At 37.6% G+C, this 22,457-nt stretch overlaps 1 protein-coding gene across 1 annotated transcript in view; it reads left to right on the top strand.

The window, feature by feature from the left end:
- Positions 1-4,265: 4,265 nt before the first annotated feature.
- Positions 4,266-22,457, top strand: part of LOC135711898 (uncharacterized) — a 46,831-nt gene continuing 28,639 nt past the window's right edge. Inside the window, exon 1 of the mRNA XM_065234876.1 lies at positions 4,266-4,953. The gene's annotated coding sequence lies outside the window, so the exon portion shown is untranslated. The remainder of the gene's footprint in view (positions 4,954-22,457) is intronic.

Here is a 22,457-nt window from a genome sequence, read left to right as displayed (position 1 = left end):
TCGTTTGATGGTGCACTTCCAGAACCATCCGGAAGAGGAGATCTTTTCGAGAATGATCGAGGTTACAGCTTTGCGAAATGCGAAATGTTGTGAACACTTTCTGAGTAACTGCTTCCGAGCCATCGAGAGAGAATCGCCTGGAAGAATGCTGAATCGCACAGCGCAACTATCGAAAGACAAACAAACTTTGACGTTTAACATTTTGTAGGCAACATTGCCGCCATAAATGCTGCCATAAATCTGAATGGGTTAGGATCAAGCAGAATAGCTTTAGATAAATACAATTCAGTCTAAAAGTTTTCTTCATAAAAGCCATTTCAAAACCTTATGAATTTGTTAAGGATTTCTTGAAAGCAAATAACTTTTTCACAAATGGCCCATGAAAATCAACTTTTATGCCTCCGCCATATTACAATTATTTTGTTTGTTTTTACAATCTTCGGTTTTCAATCTATATTTCCTTGGATATAACTTTATTTTAGTTAATTTAGCAATGAGAAAATATTTAGAATGCATTGCTGCATTTCTTAATGTTAAATAATTAGTAACATCAATGTTTTCGTGGGTGGACTCTTCATGAGAACTATTTTATAATTTTTGAAATTCGGCAGGATTTTTATACGATAAAGTAAAGTTTTTATTTTAATTATTTTGATAAGATCGGATGGTATTTATGAATCCTTTTTTATCTTGATTGTTGTTTTTCTAGAGAACTTAGCAAGCAGCTAGGGTAAATGGCTCGGATGATAGTTTTAATTGTTGCCAAATAGCTTTTATTGTAGCTAAAAAACGGTTTTCAAATGGATCTCAATGCGTTTATCGTACAACCATTTTGCAGTAAATCAATCTTGAAGAGCTTCGAAAATATAGCCTTCAGAAACTTTTCCAGAGTGGGCCAACTAGACGGATTCTAGCATCAATGAGGTTTTGGTGGATGCATCAATGGTGAAGCAGTCTTGACCAGGGTTTTATAAATGTTGTTTGATAGTAGCTTTGTAGTATTTCATAAAACTTAAAATGATACTTGGGATGGGAGAGATTTGTATATAATAAGAAAAAACGCGCATGGAGAAGAAATTCGTGGAGCAACTCTTAAGCTGCAAGAGAAAGTAGAAGGGCGACGCATTATTGAATTCATTAGTTTAAAAAGATTAAGAGGCGAAACATATTGATTCAAATTAAGAATCTTGTTCAATCAATTGAAAAAGGGGTTGGACAATGGTGTAATTGTAATTGTAATAGTTCAGTGCTTATCCCGTGCCTTTGGCTAAGTTTACGTATCTAGGGATCAACTCCCAGGTCTATGCACCTACCGTCCTTCCTGTTGCCCTTCTCAGCCTGTGTGATACTCTAGACTCACATGGGTGGTACCATCCAGGTCCAGTTTCTGGTACATTGACTTATATGTATGCATAGTTGAAGCTACTAATATTTTAAATTTTCTAAACTGTGAAACATTGGATTGATTTGGGTTGAATAACAGCACTTTATTTGTAATACTAGTTTTAAATCAATAGAATTGAAATAATTGTTCTTTAAAGCAAAATGTTTTAATCTTTATTACTGCAAAACTACTACCCAAAACAATATGCTCTTAATTGGCCATAACATAATAATAAGCATGATATTTTGACAAACTGAATTATGATGTGTTATTTGATTGCCAGACAAGATTTGAAAGTAAGGAAAGTCAACATTCACCGTTCAAAATATCGTGTGCTCATTCTCTGCTCGACTTCCGTTCGCCACTCATATTTAAAAACTTGATGAAAATTTTCACAAAATGAGTTCAAACAGTGAGTGGACACCATATGGAACATTCTCTCACTATGAACCTGTCATTTTTAGCCTATCTGAACCAGGGCTGACAAATGACATTTTCAAGATTTATTTACAGATTTTTTTTGTCATGACTGAACGAGACAGTGTTGGGATTATTGCAATTTATTAATATTATTTTTATATGCACCACGACAATCTTAAGAATATATTCGTTCAACAAATTACGTACAGTTGCTTGCCTAAATTCATCTAAAAGCTAGAAATTTTGATGTCAAAACCGTATGGAAACTATTTTCATGAGTGCATGAACATTGGAAAATTACAAGAATGCTCATGATAGGTAGTTTCGTCTTGTGATAGTGAGATTACCTGTTTTCTCATTGTCATATGACGGCCGTGATATTTACCAGCTCTGATCTAAACTATTCAATAAATGAAAACCATAACATGGAGTACGCTTCCTCTAAGCGGGCCCTCCGCATCCTATATATGTCTTAACTCATATACCAAATGGCAATGATTTGAATGTATCAATATATAACTTGCCAAATAAAATGTACATGCAAATTTCTAAAATATACTTGCACACAGTAATTAAATTCAATTAATAAGAATTTTGCAATTATTTCAGTGTACGCTATATTGGCCATATTTTTTTTCGTGAAATGACGTACCATCTAATAAACCCGTATCCCACTTACTTGACCAAGATCCCTTTCATTCAAATTCACCTCAAATTTCATACTTTACCGATTGAGTGTTGATTAGTCACAATGAAATATTGCGACAATATTTGTGAATATTGTTACTAGAGTATTAAATTATTTAAAATCGCCAAAATGACTCTTAAAACGACAAAAATTACCAAGCATTTATAAATGAGTCCTAAAACTTTAGAAGCTTATTAATACCAAAAAGGAATAGATCCTCCAAAATGACCCTAAAAACGCCAATAATGTCTTGAAAACGCTAAATAACATTGAATCGCCCTAGAAAGCTTTAATAGCCAGCGTGCTGTGGCAATGGGTAGTCGCGGGTTAGTTGACGACTACTATGGACCAGACTAAACAAAAACAATTTTCAATGTTTTCATCAGGTAAAGCGCAAACGATTTGGAGAACGATAATTGATGTTAAATTATACTTGAAGAATAGCAATCAAATTTTACTTGGAAAAACGTAAATGAATGTGAATTACGAGATGCGAAGACATATTTTACTTGGAAAAGAGCAAACGAATTTGGCTTGCGAGAAGCAAAGTCAAATTTCACTTAGAGATGCGTAATAAAATTAGGATTACGAGAAGTGAAGTTAAATTTTACTTGGAAAAATGCAATCAAATTTGAATCAAGAAAAACGAAGTTATATTTCCTTCTACAATCAGGGTTAAAACTTTTATTAAGTTTTTTTTAATATTTTAAGATACTTTATTATTAATTCTAAATTTTAGCCGTTATAAGCAAATTTCAACTCAGTTTTGATTCAAAATTATTAAAAAAAATCTGCTCATCGATGGGTCGTAGATTGAGAAACGCTAATTCAGGCCCTAATTAGGGACCACTAGACAATTTTGTTCGAAAACTGGCCTCATTGTACTTTGTAAACGGTTGACATAATTTACGACATAATCTGTAATAGCATGTTCGATCTGTAATAACAAGTTCGATCTGTAATAACAAGTTCGATTTAATGTGTGTGATATTTAAATCAAGATCCCAAAATTTCAAAAACATGCTTCAAAAAAGAATGCTTAACATGCTTTTTAATTTTAGGAAAAAAAAAAAAATGTGTCATTGTATTAAATGTTTAGCCGTTAGTAATAGCGTAGAACACCGTTAGCTTGAATGGCTAAAATCGCGTAACGCTAGTGAGAGGACCTATTTTAGAATTATCACATGACGGCCGTGATATTTACCAGCTCTGGATCAATACTCCTCCAATTCAAACAAAACCGCAGTTTTTGTTAGCGCATGGACTGAAAATTTACTTCCTTGAAGTTAACCACAAATGTATGACACTTAATCGACCTCAACAGACAATTATCGTCACCACCACAACATAAGGGCCTTCTGTTTCACGCACCACCTAAATAGGAATCTCATTAACCACCTTTGATGACTGCAAGCGGTAACCAAACCCACTACGCCTCTTCAGCACTTACTACCCGTTCACCCGCTGATTTCGGATTTTAAAAAAAGGATAATTGAAACATTTTTGCATCTTCGCCAAGATGCCACTTGTTGTTGTATACTCTAACCGCCTGACTTCAACGGGCCCCCTTCATTCCGATGGGTATATCCTTTCGCGGCCAACTTCGTATCTCACGTGGCTTTCGAGCACACAGCTGCCAGAGTTCACCGTGGCCTACTGCGCAAGTTCGTCGATTATGTGGCTGTGAGTGGCAAAACACACCGAGCCTCTGAACAAGTTCGACCAATAAAACTCCTATCGTATGGCACCGCTCGATTTAGTGAGTAACTGAACTCCTGATCGGGCGGTGTTTTCCTCCAAGAGCTGCCTACACCGGACTACATATACTAACCGTTTGTGTCTGTCTAGATGGACAGTAACCATGAGTTCGAACATTTTCCACTGAAGGGAAAACAAAACATAGAAACTTGGCAAATAGAACTGCGCCTGCTGTGGGACGGACACGTTCAAATCATTCACACGGGTTGTGAATTTCGAGTGAAGGACGAGTTTTCCGCGAATGTGGTGTTTTACCCACAAGTCTAAAGAAGCCTGTAGTGTGTGAATCTCTGCGGTTGGCTGCGCCAGATTAAGCTTCAATTGATGTGAGAAGACGGAGAAAGTGATACCTGGTATTTTATTTTTTTCGTTTTCGGCAAAAAATAAAGTGAGCTGTGTTTGTGACGTTCTGCATGATGGGAAAAGTTTTCCCCGGCTTGGAAGACAGAGGAAAATATTTTATCGTCATTCCATTGCATGGCCGATGAAGGCTAACGAAAGGAAAACGGTGAAGAAGTTGATTGATCGTTTCAGGGAGATTTGAGTGGGGAAAAACTTGCGAGTGATGCATTATAATGTGATTAGTGTGTTGATTTTAACACTGGAGATGTTGGAAGTTGGAGAATTTCCAGGAAATTTACCTTAATCGGTAAATGCATACTACTCTTCTGTTCGCGATCATGGATGCATAAATATTGAAATCGTGAGTAGCGTTGAACTACTATTCTGTCTAATATTTATCAATTGATGCAAAATATCCCATAATATTCCAAAAATCCATTCATTATAAGCTATTCTACGTACAAAAAGTAAAAGGTCTATTCATGCAATAAAGTTCACCCAGCCGAATGGCAGTCCCATACAAACGGCTGAAAATTATGGTTCACACATGCTAACACGGGTCCCCTGTGGGTTGTGAACAATTTAAGAACTTTGAGGTGAGAAAGACCTGAGTGTCAAACGGCTGATTCACCTCAGAACAACTAGTCTCATTCATAGTAGGCGCACTGTTTTAGGAGTTTATCGTGCTCATATTCCTTTCTATGAAGAGTAGGGCAAACTACCTTTGATCCCACTGTGTGCATAGAGTCCTGTGAAATGTGACCTACGGTAAGGCTTCGGCTCATGCCGCATAAAGTCGACAAGCAACTGAGTGAAGAAAGAAAGTGCCTTTGAAAAGTCAGTGTTGTATGTAAAGCACTCGACAAAAAGTTATGATGCATGCAAAATGGTTTGCTGGTAAGTGGGGCACAGGAGAACGAAAGGCTCTTGCATTCGGTACAGTGAATTATTAATTCACCTCTCAAGAAATATACTAGCGTGTACATAATACCGTTAAATCACGAATGCACGTTTTAATGTGATAAGTTTGCAACTTTAATGCTCACTGACATCTATGGCAGCTTCCTAGTATTAGCGGAATGTTCCAAATATCGGACGGTTCTTTAATCCGGACGTTATTACGTTTGTGCAACATAATAAAAATGTGTGGTGATTTTGAAAGTTACTATAATATCATGATAAAATTTACGAGCTGTTTTGAGCATGGTTAGTAGAGATATTCAACTTTTAAAAGTGTTCAAATTTCAACGGCACTTCAACCTCACCGCAAACATCACGCAAACAACGCGGGTGCTGAGTTGAGACATCAAGTCAACCATCGAAAATAGCTACCCACTCTTCTATATAAACACAGTCGCTTTTCACTGGTGGCAAAAGGCCATCAAGATGATAGGCCCGCGGAAGAAAGCAAGAAGCAAAGTTAAATTCTGAAAAGTGAAACAACCCGGTAGGCATGGTGGCAAAGATTTACTTTAACGCCAAATTGTAGAGAAAAAGTGGAAGATACAGCTCGACAGCCGCGACGAAACGGCTTTTCAATTTTCCCTTCTTTGGTCGAAGTCAGCGTCATGATTTTCTCCCGCTGGCTGTTCAAGCTTTTATCTTGCTTAACGCGAATGTGCTAACATGAATTTTATTTTATTAACACTTTTGAAGTTGCGCATACCGTGATCCTTTGCTCGTCAAGAGGTCTTATTTTCGATTTAAAAAGAAACTAAAAATCAATACATCCAAGCCGAGTTAAACACTCGCGTTCCACTGCTGAGGCTGGCCATGCGGATCAGAGCGTGATGGAAAATGTCAAGCTAAACCATTTTGTAAATTTGCTACCCGAAAACAACAACGTCGACCGATGAACGTTAATGCTGGAAACGAGCAAAACAAAACATTCAGAAGGCTTTTATGGCTCCCAAAAAAATAAAATAGAAACACGCAGAAAGGTCCCTTTAAAATATCCAGCAACGAATGCGTGCCTCGGATACTTGTGGGGATAACGAGCAATGAGGGAATATTTGGGCGCAACTATATCCAGTAGACGACCCTCCTGGGTATGCGGAGATTGGTAGACCTATACCCGGACCAGAATACAGAAAAGTGTATATTTATGATAATTAATTGGAATCCATAAGCCGGATATTTAAGGTTGACACGAGACTGCTCCGCAGTAGACAGGTGGTGGTGGCCCTTGAAAGCAATCATTCTAGTAGCCACATGTGCGTATACAAGGATCGGTCTTCTTTAAAACTGAGTCATAACCCGAGCAAAGTCTGAAATCGAATTGAAAATTCGTCGTTTTGGCCGTTTAAACGGTTAAAATATCAAAATTGAGACCAAAAAATCTTCCGGTGACATCAAATTGAAAACTAATTATGCTATCTGTAAGAGCAAACAGAAAACTCAATTTCATGTACATTTATCCTGTTGAGAACAAAACGAGTATTCAATTTTTTATATTATAGTCACTTTAAAGCTCATGGGTCATTTGTGACTAATTCGGGGGTGAGATTTGACCTCGTGACTTTGGCGTGAGAGGTATGGATGCTAACCACTACGCCGGGGTGCTATGACAATGAAAACAAAACTGCAGCAGCATATTTTTGAAAAGCAAATGTACAGCCAAATAAAAACAAAATTTGTTAAAAAAAAATGTGTCAATCGGGTAAACTGAAACCAAATTATGATTTCTGTTTGATGTTGGTATCAAAATGTTATTTCAATTTGCTTTCATTTTGATGCTGGCCTTTGCTCGTGAACATGACGAATTCAATTTGCTTTCCAAAGATCGCAAATCTCTACTAAGAATTGATTTCAACCGGCGATGAGCATTTCCCCGAATCTTCAACAAGTCAGCGACACATGGCAGCGCCGTCGATCCGCACGCGTGTATCCAAGGAGATGGGCAATTTTAACCCGTCACATCTATTTACACTGGCTCACTGCGATGAAAAGCTAAACTGCCTGGCGCTTCACTCGGTCTACTGAGATTCCATCGATAATCTCATACCGTCTATGTCTGTGGGGAGTCCAGGGGCGTTGGTGTTTTCTGTGGCTATGTGAACATCGGCTATGATTACAGTGCTTATATCTTCAGAGTCATTTATTTTCATTTACTTGCCCGCATGTGTAATGGATGGAAAAGTATAGCTTTATGGTATCGCACTGAATTAAAGGGCTACGATAATGAAAAGCTGAAAGCTGGCCCGCATTAGTCTATTCCAATTCAAATTGATAGGGGAGTTCAGCATTTTTGCACTTCTAATGCTTTCTGTCCCAAGTCATTTGGCACCAACTTGGATTAGAATTTTGACGGACCGAATACCTAACCCAAGTAACCAAAAGTTCTGATAAAAGGCTATTTATGGCTTAAGCACCTTGGTTGAAGGTGGTCTATAGAATTCTAAGCAGCCTCATTTTTAAGTCGTTATAAGAATTTGAAAGTTCCGGTACCATAATTGAAGAGCATTTTAAGAAGCCTCTGGCGGAACTTGAACGGAACTTTTAGAAAATAAATTAAAAAAGGTTTTTGTCCTCTACACCACAATTCTATATTTAGTTCGCACTTTTAAGAAAGTTATTTCTATAGGCAGGTATTAATGTGTATTGATTATTTATCAGCATTAGTAGTGGTAATGGAGCTGTGGGAAGAATGAAACCCAGTCCTTCTGCGTGAGAGTCTCAGCACGAACCACTTTATTAACTTTATTTGAACTTTATGGAACTTGGAAGTGTTGAATGCGGAACTTTTGGTTACTTGGGAAATTAACTTAGAATAACAGGTTGTCAGCTTATTTTGCATGTAAGTGGTGAATGTTTACAACAAAGCCTTTGTTATAGCCGGTAATTGTAGCGTTGTTTGGTCACCCTATGTGAAAAAGCATGAAGAACGAAAAGAGTCAATCCAAAAGCAATTTTTATTATATGTACTACGTAAGTTAGGTTGGACGCCTTTTCCTCTCCCGTCATATGAAGCACGTTGCTTGCTGATCAGCATTCAAACATTGAAAGAACCTCGGGATTACGCAAAGATTTCTTTATTAAACAATATCATTTCGCAACGCATTGACTCAGCTGATCAAGGTTAAATTTGTATGCACCTTCCCGACAATAACGCAATCGACTCTTGATCGCAGTAGACCGCCATCGGACCAATTACGCTAAATTTGGACCGGTAAATCAGATGATGACTGTTTATAATCATCATTGTGAAATGATTGACCTAAATATGCCCTCAACAGAATTAAAAATATATTTAAGAACCCTGCGAAGTCATAGAACATAAGTCCTAATGATAATATGTAGTCTACGATTGGATTGATTGACGAATAAATAAATAAATAATCTCAGCACAATCGTCTACTCCGATGATTACAACAAGAATACTTGCTCTGACTCGATTATTCGAGAAATTGGTATAATCAGATGACTCTATAGGTTTCAATGCATAAAATCAGAAATCAACTAAGTGATAGGAAATCTGGAAATGTGTTTGCAGTACCATTATTCATTCGATAACAGTAGTGTTTACCAGCGGGGCTTGTCAAAGTCTCCTCAGCATGGGCTTGACTTACCAAACAATCTGACATTGGTTGCAGGATCTGTAGTAGAACTATCACTTTCTAACTCACAGACTAAAACAGCTTTCAATTCTCATCTGAAGAATTATTGCAAGTAGAGTTACTCCATAAGACCACTGTCAGCCAGAGATGGTTGGATTAACTTCGTGGAAGTACAGGTACATCGCTGGGAACATTCATGTGAATTCAAGCGATACATAGCGCACACGTGGTTAACACTAGATTTAACGTAAATTTACAAATTACATTTCATGTAAATTAAAGCGCAATTTCGTGTAAACTAGCAGTTTTGCATACAAGCTTGTAAACAATGCCGTAGCTTATGCCGTATTTTACAAGATGGTTAAAAATCAGAACCCTCCCGAAGGCTTACTTGACAGCAAACTAGACCGCATACAACACTCTGATTTAAATAACTCTGTATTAGGGGGACCCCCTTGTAGGGCCCTACCCTCCTTACCTTCCCGGATCCCTAAATTTTTAAACTCTGTCTCTTCGGAACCCCCTTGTTGGAATTCCAGAGATGAATCAGTAACCTAACCTAACCTAAAATTCTGCATTTTTTTTTTTTTTGTGTAGATTCCCTCTTCGTAGTGTGTTACGGTGTAAGATTTACTACCAAACCCTAGTGCTGGCTACTTCATACTAGGGGAAAAGATTTTTTCAGTAATTATAGGAACACCCACAAGGAAAATAACCATTTCTAGAACAGTTCAAACATTACCTATACCTTACCGGTAGTGTTAACTTTAAACAACATAGTTATGCTATGGTTCATAGAATGTAATAAGCCTTAAAGAAACATTACTTTCTAATGTTACAGTTTCTGCATTTTGTTCATATTGATTTGTTATAAAACATTACGAGTAAAAGTTGTAAAAAATTTGTACAACTCTTACATGTTGCGCTAATAGCTGCTTTACTCTTGCGTGCGTTTTTCAAGTGTGATGATAAAACAGAACTCCAAAGGGAAACTATTTGTTAACGTCAAATAACGTAAGTGATATCAGCTTAAAGCTAAATTTATTTCTTTAATAATTCATATACCTTTTTTAATATTCAGGGCTTTCAATAATTTGAAAATCACATTAAAATTAAAATTCAGCCCATATCCTTTGTATTCCGTATAAGTTACGAAAGTATTGTAACCTCAATTAGTATGGTCATTTCTACCCGTTTATAGTATATCTTGAAGTTAACAATAATGGTTCGTTCAAAACCATACTACCTTATTGGAAAGTTAATTGAAATAGGTTTCCCATATCCAACTAGAAGTTTTTCTGATGTGGTAAGGCTATAGTTCCTTTGAAAAAACGAGATTTCGAATGGTGAACGTTCTTAACCACCATTATTCGTATGGTTAGGTCTACGAACACCTTAATCGATATGGTCAAAACTTTATCTAGGTATCGTTCAATTAAAGTTAACTGAACCATTCTCATCATGGTTTTCACAGGAAGATAAACCATTTTCAATGTGGTTATCGAATGGTTGACATTTATGCAGGCACAACTTAGTCTTCGTTACTATTTATGTCTTGTTAATAGAGACAAGACTCGGGTTAGCAGCGCCGGTGGTGTAAGCGTAATTGCCTCTCACTCCAAAGGGCCTGGGTTCAATCCCAGTCGACGCCACCGTGATTTCACTATGATCACGCCTACCTTCGTAAGGGAAGTAAAGCCGTTCGTCCTCGGTCCATGAATTGATAGGAACTGCCTCTCTGACGTCGTCGGTAGCATTGGTACTAAGTACGGAAAACAATATCGACGGAAAAATCAAGGAAAAAAAGACGGGGGTTGATCCAAAGGAATACAAGGGAAAGTATAGTTAAACTTCATCTACGTGATTCCTAATCTTTTATTCGCTGTTATTTAGTTTGAAGCTAGGTTTGAAGTGGATATGGCTATATTTGCTGCTAAGAAATCCGATTTCGACTGACAAAGGGACGCATCTTTGCGGGTGCTCTCATTCTTCGAAGGGTATAAATGGCAAGACCTTGCAATTACCATCGGTTCCTTACGATAAAGGCAAGAATGACTTATCAAAACCGAATTCATAATCATTGCTCAATAGTGATAGAGTAATACGACATGCACTAAACTTAGAACACGGGGTATCCCATGATAGATCAAATTACTGATCGCAGTGGATTTATGCCCCGAACAGAGGAACAAAAGAGGGCTTAGATTACGATGCTTCGTTTTGCCAAAAAAAAAAGTATTTGTAATCTAATGAGTCACCCTCTAGTTTGATTTATAGCTCCAAAAGATGAGCCTTTGAAAAACATGAAAAAGATTGATAAAGGTTTAGGAAGGACACTATTCATTTGCATGTCAAAAATTAACAAATTGCTCATTTTTTACCAAACCAGATGCTTAGTTGGGCAAAGGTGGGCTAAAGCTAGGGCCCCTAATTTGGAGGGGGCCCGAGCTCAGAGACATCAATCATATGATTCCCAATCAAAGGATTCAAGAAATTAACCGTTGGCTAATCTTATATTTATATCGAAAGCTTGAAGCAATAAATCATACAAGTTGATTAAATGAAAAGAAAAAGAAAAACTCTCACATACACTGTCAGATTACAAAAGAACATTAGGGAAGTTAGGCCGGTAGTGTGGTCAAAATCTCTAGTTATAACTAGTTATAGTTTTTACAGCTCTACGGTTTTCGACAAAGTTTATCGATTTACAATGCCCCAATTTTGTTAGGCTACTGTTTAGTTATTGTTCCCATCGCCTAGAGTACACTAGATTTTATCTTTTAAATAGATCAAAGACCTATGATTTACAAAAGCATACCTACAGAAAAATACCGCATTAAAGGCATTTTCACAATTTTTTAACTATATAGGATGGAACAACCAAGTAAAAGGCATAGTTGGTAATCCGTTTCTTGCAGTTCTTGAATCACGAACCACTCACGTTGGTAAAGATTGTGATCTGCATTGAACTGTTTACGTTCGGTGATTTTTAGAACTAGGTGCGTGTTTTTTTTTTCCAATACACAATGGCTAGAAAGTCCCCTCGTTTTTTTAAAGTATGCAAAAATTTTAAACCAGAAGAAGATGAGTCGTAAAAACTATTTATTGAAATATGGACTGAACCTAAGTAGTATTGCAAGTTATATCATGATTTTTAAACATTATAAAGTCCAAATTAAGAGCATCAAGGCTGTGATGAAACCAACATTGCTATTTGGGCAATTAGTTCTCCCAAATGTGAAATAATCATAACCGAATACATTTCTATGTTGACTCAAGATAGATTAAAATGAGTGATACATAAACTGAGACTTAATTGGTTACTGATCATGAATATTGAGTACGAAAAAAGGATGATAATGTATATCAATACTTTTTATTTAACTAATTTGAAAGTCGAAAACAGATTAAGATTATTCAGTTTGATTGTATATTTAAATAAAATTTTGTCAGGAGAAAAAATTCAAACGAAAAAGGATTGTCGTAAGTTTTTGTTTTATCTGTGTCAGAATTAGAAAATTAATAACAAATTATAGGGAGCCCAAATGCGTGGTTACGACGGCCTTGCTATGCATAACATCTTTATTATTAAAATAGATTAGATCAATATTTTGATATAATAAACACTGATGTAGATCACTTAATTTTGATCTAGATCAGTTCTATCTTTTGATAAAAGCTTCCTTTTGTCAATTTCTGTTTAAATGACTAACATTTAATCTAATGATTAGATTTGTAGCTGTTAACAGTTTGCAGATGTCGGTGCCGGTGGTGTAGTGGTAATGGATGGCAACCGATGTCCGTCGGTGATTGGCACTAGATTGCGGAACAGAGACCGACGTTAAATAAAGGAAAAAAGAAGAACAGTTTGCAGAAGCGCTTTCATGCCCATATTCATGGATCATCATGAGTACACATATTATATTTATTATTGCTATGAATTTTTTGATTGAGCTTCATAAAATTTAAGGGAAAAATGTTTTTATATTCTTGATTCATCTGTTATAATTTTTAGGATTGTAAATATAAGATAATGATTTTTTTCTATGAACGTTCCATTCTTCATCATCTTTCGGTACAATTTTTAAGTGAAGGAGATCTACAACTTCATTTCACGTTTGTCAGACGAAGTGGTGCTGGTTCTAATGTTGGACAAGAAGGTATCACATGTGAACAACATACAGTTAATCACACCTTGCATCGTTACTCGCCTGTTGAACTTTCTGCTGAGTGGCTCTCTGCGGTTTGACATATTTCAGATTTCAAACAAGTTTATGTTTTGAGAAATAGGGGAATTTACGTATTCTCGTCAATCTAAGCAGCGTCCGAACTTCTATTAGCGATTTCTCAGCGTCACACACATACATGACAGGTTTGTTTGTTGACATTTATCTGCTGCTTGCTGTTCTACCAATTCCAATCAACAGAATTGATCAAAACGGGTTGAACATGTTTTTACAACGCTCCAAACTTCTCAGGTGAGTGTGACTATTGTCGGCAGTCTCTTTTTCTTCGGCACCCTTTCTATTTGAACTGCGTGTTAACCAGCTGTTCTATTATCGGCAACTCGAAATCAGCCGTATTTTGTAGTGTGTATATTTCATTTAAAGAAAAATATGGCAGAACAGGATTGCACAGTCGTAAAAATGTAATCAGATTGAAGCTGAAAAGGTAAGGAATCGGCTTAATACATTCAGCGAAGAGTTTTGATGGGAAAATACAGTGAAATTAACGTTTCAATTTCGGTTGCCGAAAACAGTCAATGGGTGCCGAAGCCATAATTTACCCTATACTGATTTTATAATAATTTGCCAGTATCAAAAACGATTAATTTTTTGTGAGGTTCTAGGAAACTAAAATAAATAGGAGAAATGTCGGTTTCGGTAATACCTTAACCTATTATCGTCAGGGGGTAAACAAAGTCCTAGAGCACTCAAATTTGGCCAATAGATGCTCTGAAACACAATGTATCCACATGCCAAAATTGAGCTCTCAAGGACGTTGTTTACCCCCTGACGATAATAGGTTAAAGTATTGCCGAAGCTAACATTTCCCCTATTACTTTGATGGAATTTGAGTAGTAGCAGCTTGCCAAGTCCGGCAAGAATAGGCAATCCACCTCATGCTGCTCCATAAAAAGCAGTAGTCTCTTCCGTAATCACTCCTCCTTGTAAATTTGCTGATTCATGGTCCTAGAAGTAACGAAAGTTTCACTTTTTAGCCCACAACTACAGATTGCAAAAATTTTAATGTGTCCGGATTTTTTCGTGTTCAACCTTTATGTCATTTTATACGTTTGAGAGCATTTGTTTCGGGCGTTAGGAATACCTTAAATACATACACATGGCTTAAACTATTTTAAGAGTAACATAGCGCGAGTATGCCACCCCTTGCGAGTACCAAAACCGTTTTTTGGATTTCGACACAATTAGAAATTATCGTCGGCTTCGATAGTTTTTTTTTACCAAAGGCTCAACAGTTCAACTATTCAGTACAATTTAGGCAGTTCAATTTAATGTTTTTAACCGTTACTTTTTTTAAGCTATTACGATTTTCTCAGGAATCTAAGCAAAAAACTGATTTTATTCGTGTTTCCCCCAAAATGTTTAAAACTTCCCCTTAGGCCGTTCGCAATGCTGTTGTTTTTATAAGGATTGTTTCAATTTGAAACTAGAACAGACACGCACCTCTCGCAATGCTGAGTTGCAGTTTCATTATTCGAGCACTATTTTGCACCAGATTTGCAACTGCTCGACTATTCTGTTTTATTTCTCAGCGAGTTTGAAACACGAATGGAACTCTGTTTCAAATTACTTAGGATGTGTTAAAGATGTTTCACAAAAAAAACGGAGAGTAGTAAAGTTTATGGAACTTGATGATTACAAACATCTTTTAGAACTGTGCGTTGCGCTGATCGTGTTGCAGTTTTATTTTTGACAGTTTCAAATTATAGAATTGTCGAGAAGTTTAAAACAATTTTGAAACTCAGCATTGCGAACGGCCTTAACATTAAAAGTTTTACTTCAGCTGTTGAGATTTCGGTAAACAATAACCAAACACGACAATAATGTATAAGTGTGTAGGCTCTAACATATCACTGTATCACTTCGGTGTGAATGACTTATTATTATTTTTTCATATAAATCGTCTTCTGTGTCCTTTATTATACGTTATAAAAACAAATAACGCTTTGTGGCACCATATGCTCACTTCACTGCTAAGTTTCAAAACATATTATTAGGCTCCGCAACCCAATCCGAGCTCTCCCGCTCTTATTCCCACTCCCAATACAACAAACTCTGCTATCCATCCTCCATTTTCACACAGAAGTCATAAGAAACTCAAATCAAAAATTCAATCCAACAAACGACGACGAGTAGAGATGGAAGCGGGCTTTCAAAATATCATTTTTCAGACGATGAAAACGTTCACTCACAATCTGTCTGAGGACGCGGTGCGGTCGGTGTGTGATCCATACGACAAAAAAGAAATCCTAACGGAAAAATGAGTACGGTAAGGTGGGGCAACACGCGCCTCAGAGTTATATGACCAACAGTGTGGGAGGGGTCTCGAACCATCATAAGAACCTTTGTCGACCCCAAAAAACACCTGCATACAAATTTTCACACCGATCGGTTCAGTAGTTTCCGAGTCTATAAGCGTCAGACCGACAGACAGAAATAAATTTTTATATATAGAGAGGATTCAAACGAATTCAATGGTTATTTACCTACACACTAAATTTACCACGGGAAAATCTCCAGCGGCCGAATATATCGGCATTTACTTTAACTGATATCTCTGCAAAATATCTTATTATTAGGTGAGGAACTGCTGAATTATTATTTGAAAAGCAGTTCATCCTGATGAATGTGGGTGTCTTAGTGGAATACCTGTATAGAGAGAGAGAGAGAGAAAGATTGGTAATTTCCATTTAATTCCACTGCCTTATTTGCTTATCCTTGACAATATCAAGGATGTCAAGGATAAGCAAATAAGGTAGTGGAATCAAATGGAAATTACTAATCTTTCTCTCTCTTTTTAAAGCAGTTCATATCAATTGGATTCTTTAAGGGTATTGAGGTAAAGGCATATTCGTAATCTGCAATAAAAAAGGAACTGAAATCCAAAATTCTCGGTGGTACTTTGTATGGAAACGAGCTGTCATTTTGTTAGTGTAGTGTCAAACAGTGAAGTTATTATTTTGATATTGATTAGTGATGTAATAATCCAGATGGAAGTAAATGGTATCGAAAAATTATCGGTGTACTCAGAGAACGAAGCTCTTTCAATTAATGTATAGTAGCCGATATATTTTTCAAAATCAAAGAACCCAATTTGTCAAAGTACGAGAAACCCCCCGTGGCGCGTATTACACTCTGTTCTCCTATCTACGACCGACAACACCCACTGAAGAACGCTATAGGTTTATTACGATTCGTATAAAGATCCGTTCTGGAGCCAAAGGAGCAGAAGTAAAGCGGAAAATAAACAGAAAACTTTTTGTTCCTGCTACTACAGACAACCACCACCCATCGCCTACTAAGCACTACGCTACACAGCGGAACACCACTGCCGACGCGGACGGAATCGTTTCGCCAAGATCACATAGCGTATTGTGTAAACATGATGGGCACAAAAAAAAAGGCAGCACAGCAAGCGGGTGCAATTTCCTCGATTTGCTTGCTCTTTTTCTGTTTTTCTCTGGTAGTCAGTCTGCAGGTTTTCATGGCCTACCTAGCGCAGCTAGACAGATGACATAATTCATAATAATATATCTCGCGTAACATTTGAAAAGAGCCTATCAACTTATATAAACAAAACTTGTTAGGTCCTTTTCACGCGAACCGAAGCATGCCCACGCAAACCAACAACACCATCGGGTGGAGGAAATTCTCCCCTGTGATAGTGCTCTTGATTTACGTGGGTGAAATTCGGTTCGCGCGAAAAGCTCTAACAATGTTTGCTTACAAATGTTGATAGACCCTTTTCAAATGTTACGCAAGACCATTTGTATGATGATTAGCGGAATGTGAAAGTCCCATTTTCGACGTTTTTTTTTCCCAGAAGTTTAAAGTGATGAATTCAAGATTCCATCCTGATTCAAAATATTTCACAGGAGCGAGAAAACGCTCTAGCTGATTGTAAATGACAGCCGTCAGTCCTATATCAGTGGCACTCCACTAGCCACTTGAAAGTACATGGAAGTAGTACCTACATATACGTGAAATTTCATAGTTGAGTGATGGACAGTGAAGTGCATTCGACAGGATTGATCTCGGTTCGGTGGAGAGCTTTCAACATATTTTTCATTCTCAACCCGATGTCAGTGCAGAACATTTCACAAGGACCCTTGTCACTGGTTGACCGTGGCTTAATAAATGAGAACGTATTTCCAAGCTAACGTTACAAAGTGCTGTTCTGTTTTGATGATTTCGCGATTAAAGTTCCTTTGCTACATAACTGATAAAAGGCTAGGTACACTGAAGCAAACTTCACGAAATCGCCATTCTTGAAATCCTTTAAATTGAATTGGATGCACAATGAAGATAGCAATTTTATATGAAAATCAATGGTTTTTACGTGTCATTTTCGACCCGTGTAGGAAGGATCACTAGGGTCAGTTCACGGCCTTTTAGTTTAAGTATACGTTTTAATAATTTGCAGCTGTCGACGATGACACAATCAGAGCGAAAGGTGTCTTTATCATGTCGCTTCACTTTCCAGTTTATCGACTTTTTCAAGGGCTATATCACCGACATTATAGTAAAACTTTTCCGTGAGAAACTACTCCGGTTAGTACACAACGTCATAGCACTTTCAACCAAGCTCAAAGATAGCTGCTAAACCAGAATTGGAAAAGTTTTCCACCATCTGACAGCCTGTCCTACAGATGCGGTAAAAGAGTAATACAAGCTATTTCACTTTTTGTGTACAAGTATATTATGACGCCTGAGTTTTTCCCGACACAACTTCCGTAATTGAAGCAATTACCATCTGATGTTGCTGATTCCGCTTTCGATGAGCTTGGCAAAAGCACAACAATTTGTTCCGTTTCTCAATTAAAATTTATAAAATGGTACCACACAATGCTCGGTAATTATCCCACTCCGAGCATGAGTAATTATCAAGAAGAAAAATCTTAGCTAGAAAACATCCTACGTAATCATTAACAACTCTCAAGGTTCATCAAATTTTCTCTAATTTGCTTTCACCTTCAACCCAAAATTATACGTTCCTGCGGCAAACAAACTGCTAGTTCATTAGCTTGCCATCAAATCACTCCCAATCATTTCCATGGCCCCTGTTTTGGGTCAAGCTTATCAATGCCACGAGATCTCCACACGCACCCTTTTCGGTAGAAATGTTTATCGTTAGTAATGCAAACATGTATTCAAACCCAGCGGTACAGTTAAATGCTTAGTTTAAATGCTCTAGAATTGACATAGACTTCAATAAGCCCTGGCTTATTCTTGAGTATAGAACAGCAGACTATCGACGAATCAATATCGGATACCAGCAGAAGAAATTTCAATTACTGCTGCCAATAAAAAACAATTGCCCATTGGAGAGAGGTTCATTAATATCCAAGCAACCGTGTGACGGGGCGGCAAAAACATGGATCCGTTCCAAATTGAATTGTCTTGTTTCACTCGCTCACTTTACAGACTTTTAGCAGTGGGCAGACCGGGGTGTGTAATATGTGCAAAAGGTTCTTACGGTTTACTAAGAAACTATCACCGACATGAGGCACATAAAATAAAACTTTATGCCGCACTCTCTGCATCTACCAACAAACCCCGTTCTGCTTCGCGTCGCCTACTATGTCGTCGTCGTTGTAGCCGGTACAGCAAAGTCGGAATTACTTTGAAAGTGAAGATAAACTATGGCTCTTTAGATTTAGAGCGAACAAGGAGGCTGCGAAGACGATGAAACGATGGGATTGAAACGTTGACGGGTGTCTGCTGTTGTTGTTATTGTTGTTGTTGTTGTTGTTTGTTTGTTTGTTTTGCGTGTGCAGAGTAAAATAAAATTAGATGACGTGCTGACCCGGTTCCTTCGATGTAGGTGGTACATAGTGAGAAGCTTTCTTCTTCAAGGACGGAGATAGAATCTTGAAAACTAAGATTGAAAATTAATGAAATTACTTTTTATTGATTGGTTCAAGAACGGCATGGGATGGATGGAAAGATCTTCACGAGATTAAGATTGAGAATAATGATTTTCTGTTGTGAGCTTATGCCTTAGGATGATTGTAGTATTGGTTCTGGAAATGGTCGATGATAAATTTACAATGCATTGAAAGGGTTGACAGAGAAAGTAACATTGAAAAATATTAATTAAATAAGCTCTAACAGTTCATACAATTTCTAATAAATTATAAATAATAGAAAAATTCATATGAAAAAATTTCAAATCAAATTTCCAATCGGAACATCCCAAAGTGAGTGGAATACTTGTAAGGTACATCGGGACAAGTTGAAATGCGGTGTTAGTTCAAACGGAAGCCGCATCTTTATGCAGGAATGAGTTATCAATGTAATTATTTTTAACAGTATAGGCTTGAGCTTGAGCTTGAGCTTGAGCTTGAGCTTGAGCTTGATTGACCGCCCACGGTTGCTACTCTGTTATTGCCAGATCAGCTGTAATTACACAGAGAACCAATAGACGATGCTTGGGACTAGCAATCATCCTCAATGTGTAAAAACTGGTGATCTTAAATTAGGCAATACCAGCGCCGGCCGCGCCCGAACACAGGTCAAGAAAGGAATGGGAAGGATTGTGTTGACATGACACTCGCTTTGATGGAAGCCGAGAACACCTCTGCACTTCCACGAGGAATCACTGGGATGTTGGATAAGAGGGTTGGGTTTGCAGCAGGGTTCGTTTTGGTAAACGATAAGCTGAATTGATGTCCTAACGATCATATAACGCGAAGGAGCTTGGGACTAAACCCACGGTCTTCTGCTCAGTAAGCAAAAACGTTTGCCACTAGGCAGACGAGCACCTTTTTAATCACCGAGTTGCTGTTATTACCATGTAGTCATATTAACAAATAAAACGATTGACGAATCTTGATTGTGGATGGGCCTGAGAATAGACTCATGATGTTCTGCTCAGTAAGCAAAAACGGTTGCTCTAAGGCCACCGAGCCCCTCATATCACATAATACCGTTGCTCAAATTTGTGTATCCATTCAAACCCGGAATCAACGACAACAACGAGTTTCGCAAAATACACGATACACAAGCGATTTTACCATAAATCTCTTTGATATGTAAGGACCTGGGACCGCGTTTTTCTGCTCAGTAAGCAGGCCACTGTAACCGACGATCTTTCAAATCCGAAAACTAAAAACTACGAAAAAGTACTTAGGCCTTCATTAAGTTCCACTTTCACGCGACGTACAATGTTTCAATTTGCTCTTTACGTATTGTTCAGGCTAGGCCCTTTTCAAAATTTACGCGAGAAATACGCACAATCGTCACCTACCTCGCAAAACTGGTTCCAAACGACAACAAAGGCATAAGCAACGATGGATTGTTGAACTTTGCTGGCTCCGGTGGTGTAGTGCACAGCCAAAAAAATGTAATATCGATCAACGCAATTCAAGCTGATGTATGAAATAATGATGTAATTGTAATTTTGTAATTTATCAGCACACACCCTGGTCGACCACTGTAAACCAATCTGCCGTTCAGCGTTTTCGGTTTTTGTTTCTGGATCTTTAGTTGCCTCTGTGATATACTTACTTGCGGCATACTATTTTGGGAGTGTACATGAGCGTGTACCATGTACGGTAGCTCATCTCTCATCGTGATGGTGGGACATAGTAGACAAATTAGAGAGAAAACAAGGAGGTATTAGTATTAGTTATGTGTAAACAATTAATTAATTAATTTAGCTTTATTTAGGAGGCTTTCAGCCTTAGGCTGGTTCGCCTCCGATTATGTGTAAACAAACAAAACAAAAGTTAGATAATGCGGCACTGTAACTACTACTATTTTAGAGGTATGATTCGTCATGTTTAACTCAATGTTTCAATTGAGGCAAACTATCTATCTTACAATTACAAAAGCAAACCTAAACTTACAATTATATGCAAATGCAAAATGAAACTTGACAAATCATCGTCAATTCCCTTATTCCAGGGCAGGGCCTGACGATTTGAATCTAATTTTGACCATGAACCTATCATTTCCAGCCTATCTTAACTATTTAATAAATGGAAGCCATAACATGGGTTACGCTCCCCCTAAGCGGGCCCTCCGCATCCTGTCTCTGTCTTATCTCAAATACAAAATGCCAATGGTATGAATGTATCTATATATAACTTGGAAATGACGTACAATCAAATAAACCCGTAACCCACTCACTTGGTCAGGCTTCAGAATCGTCCAGTGGGCAGTGCACTCTACACTCCAAGTTCCCTTTTCTCAAATTTACCGCAAATTTGATATTTTACCCATTGAGTGTTGATTAGTCACAATGAAACATTGTGACAGAAGTTGAGGTTACTAGTGTATTAAATAATCTAGGTCCTATTTAGGATTATATCTGAAAAATCCAAATCTGGCCAACGCCCACCCTAAACCTAAACCTGTTCTAATCCACCTGAAATGACTAACGAATGGAAGACTTTGACTACCCAGCCATGCAATAGTCTCATTCCGTGCCTTATGGCAACTTGATGATTCTATTGCGCTCATCTTCTGGCACCACCCAGGGGAGACTTGGTCCTGTACCCAATGCTTAACTTATCTCCATTCCACTCAGCTACTCGCAATTTCTTGTGATATAGTGGGCGGAATATTATTATATGAGACAATTCAATGCAGACGTCTTTCCAAATTTGGCAGATCGACAGGTAATCGGTGAGTTACCACGATAGTTGCTATTCAACAACTCGACAACGTCCCATCGTCAACGCCTGCTATGAGAATTTCCCATAGCAGACGCCAACGAAATGACGTCATCGAGCTATCGATCAACTACCCTGGTTATCGCCTGGTACCTTATAGCACGATGCTAGGAGGCGAACCGGAAGAATCGATGAGCTACCTCCCCCAAATTATTTTTAACAGTATAGGTAATATAAAGTTAAACGCATGTTATGACTGTCAAATCAAATAATTACCAACAGCTTAGCGTACCTCTCAGCTTTGTTTATTTATTTTTAATTTTATATGAAATATGCAACAAATATTTTGTACGCAATCCTTCAATCTTCTCAAAAAAACAACTTGAATGCTCTATATTTTGGGTGTGCTGTGCTAGTAGGAATGATGGTATACAAAAACCCGGTTAC

The sequence above is a fragment of the Ochlerotatus camptorhynchus genome, unplaced genomic scaffold (genome assembly GCF_037179485.1).
Source record: "Ochlerotatus camptorhynchus isolate MF236.1 unplaced genomic scaffold, CSIRO-AGI_Acam_v1.1 ptg000443l, whole genome shotgun sequence".
Taxonomy (NCBI): Eukaryota; Metazoa; Arthropoda; class Insecta; order Diptera; family Culicidae; genus Ochlerotatus; species Ochlerotatus camptorhynchus.
Note: the sequence above shows the minus strand (reverse complement) of the source record. Positions and strands in the feature narration are given on the sequence as shown.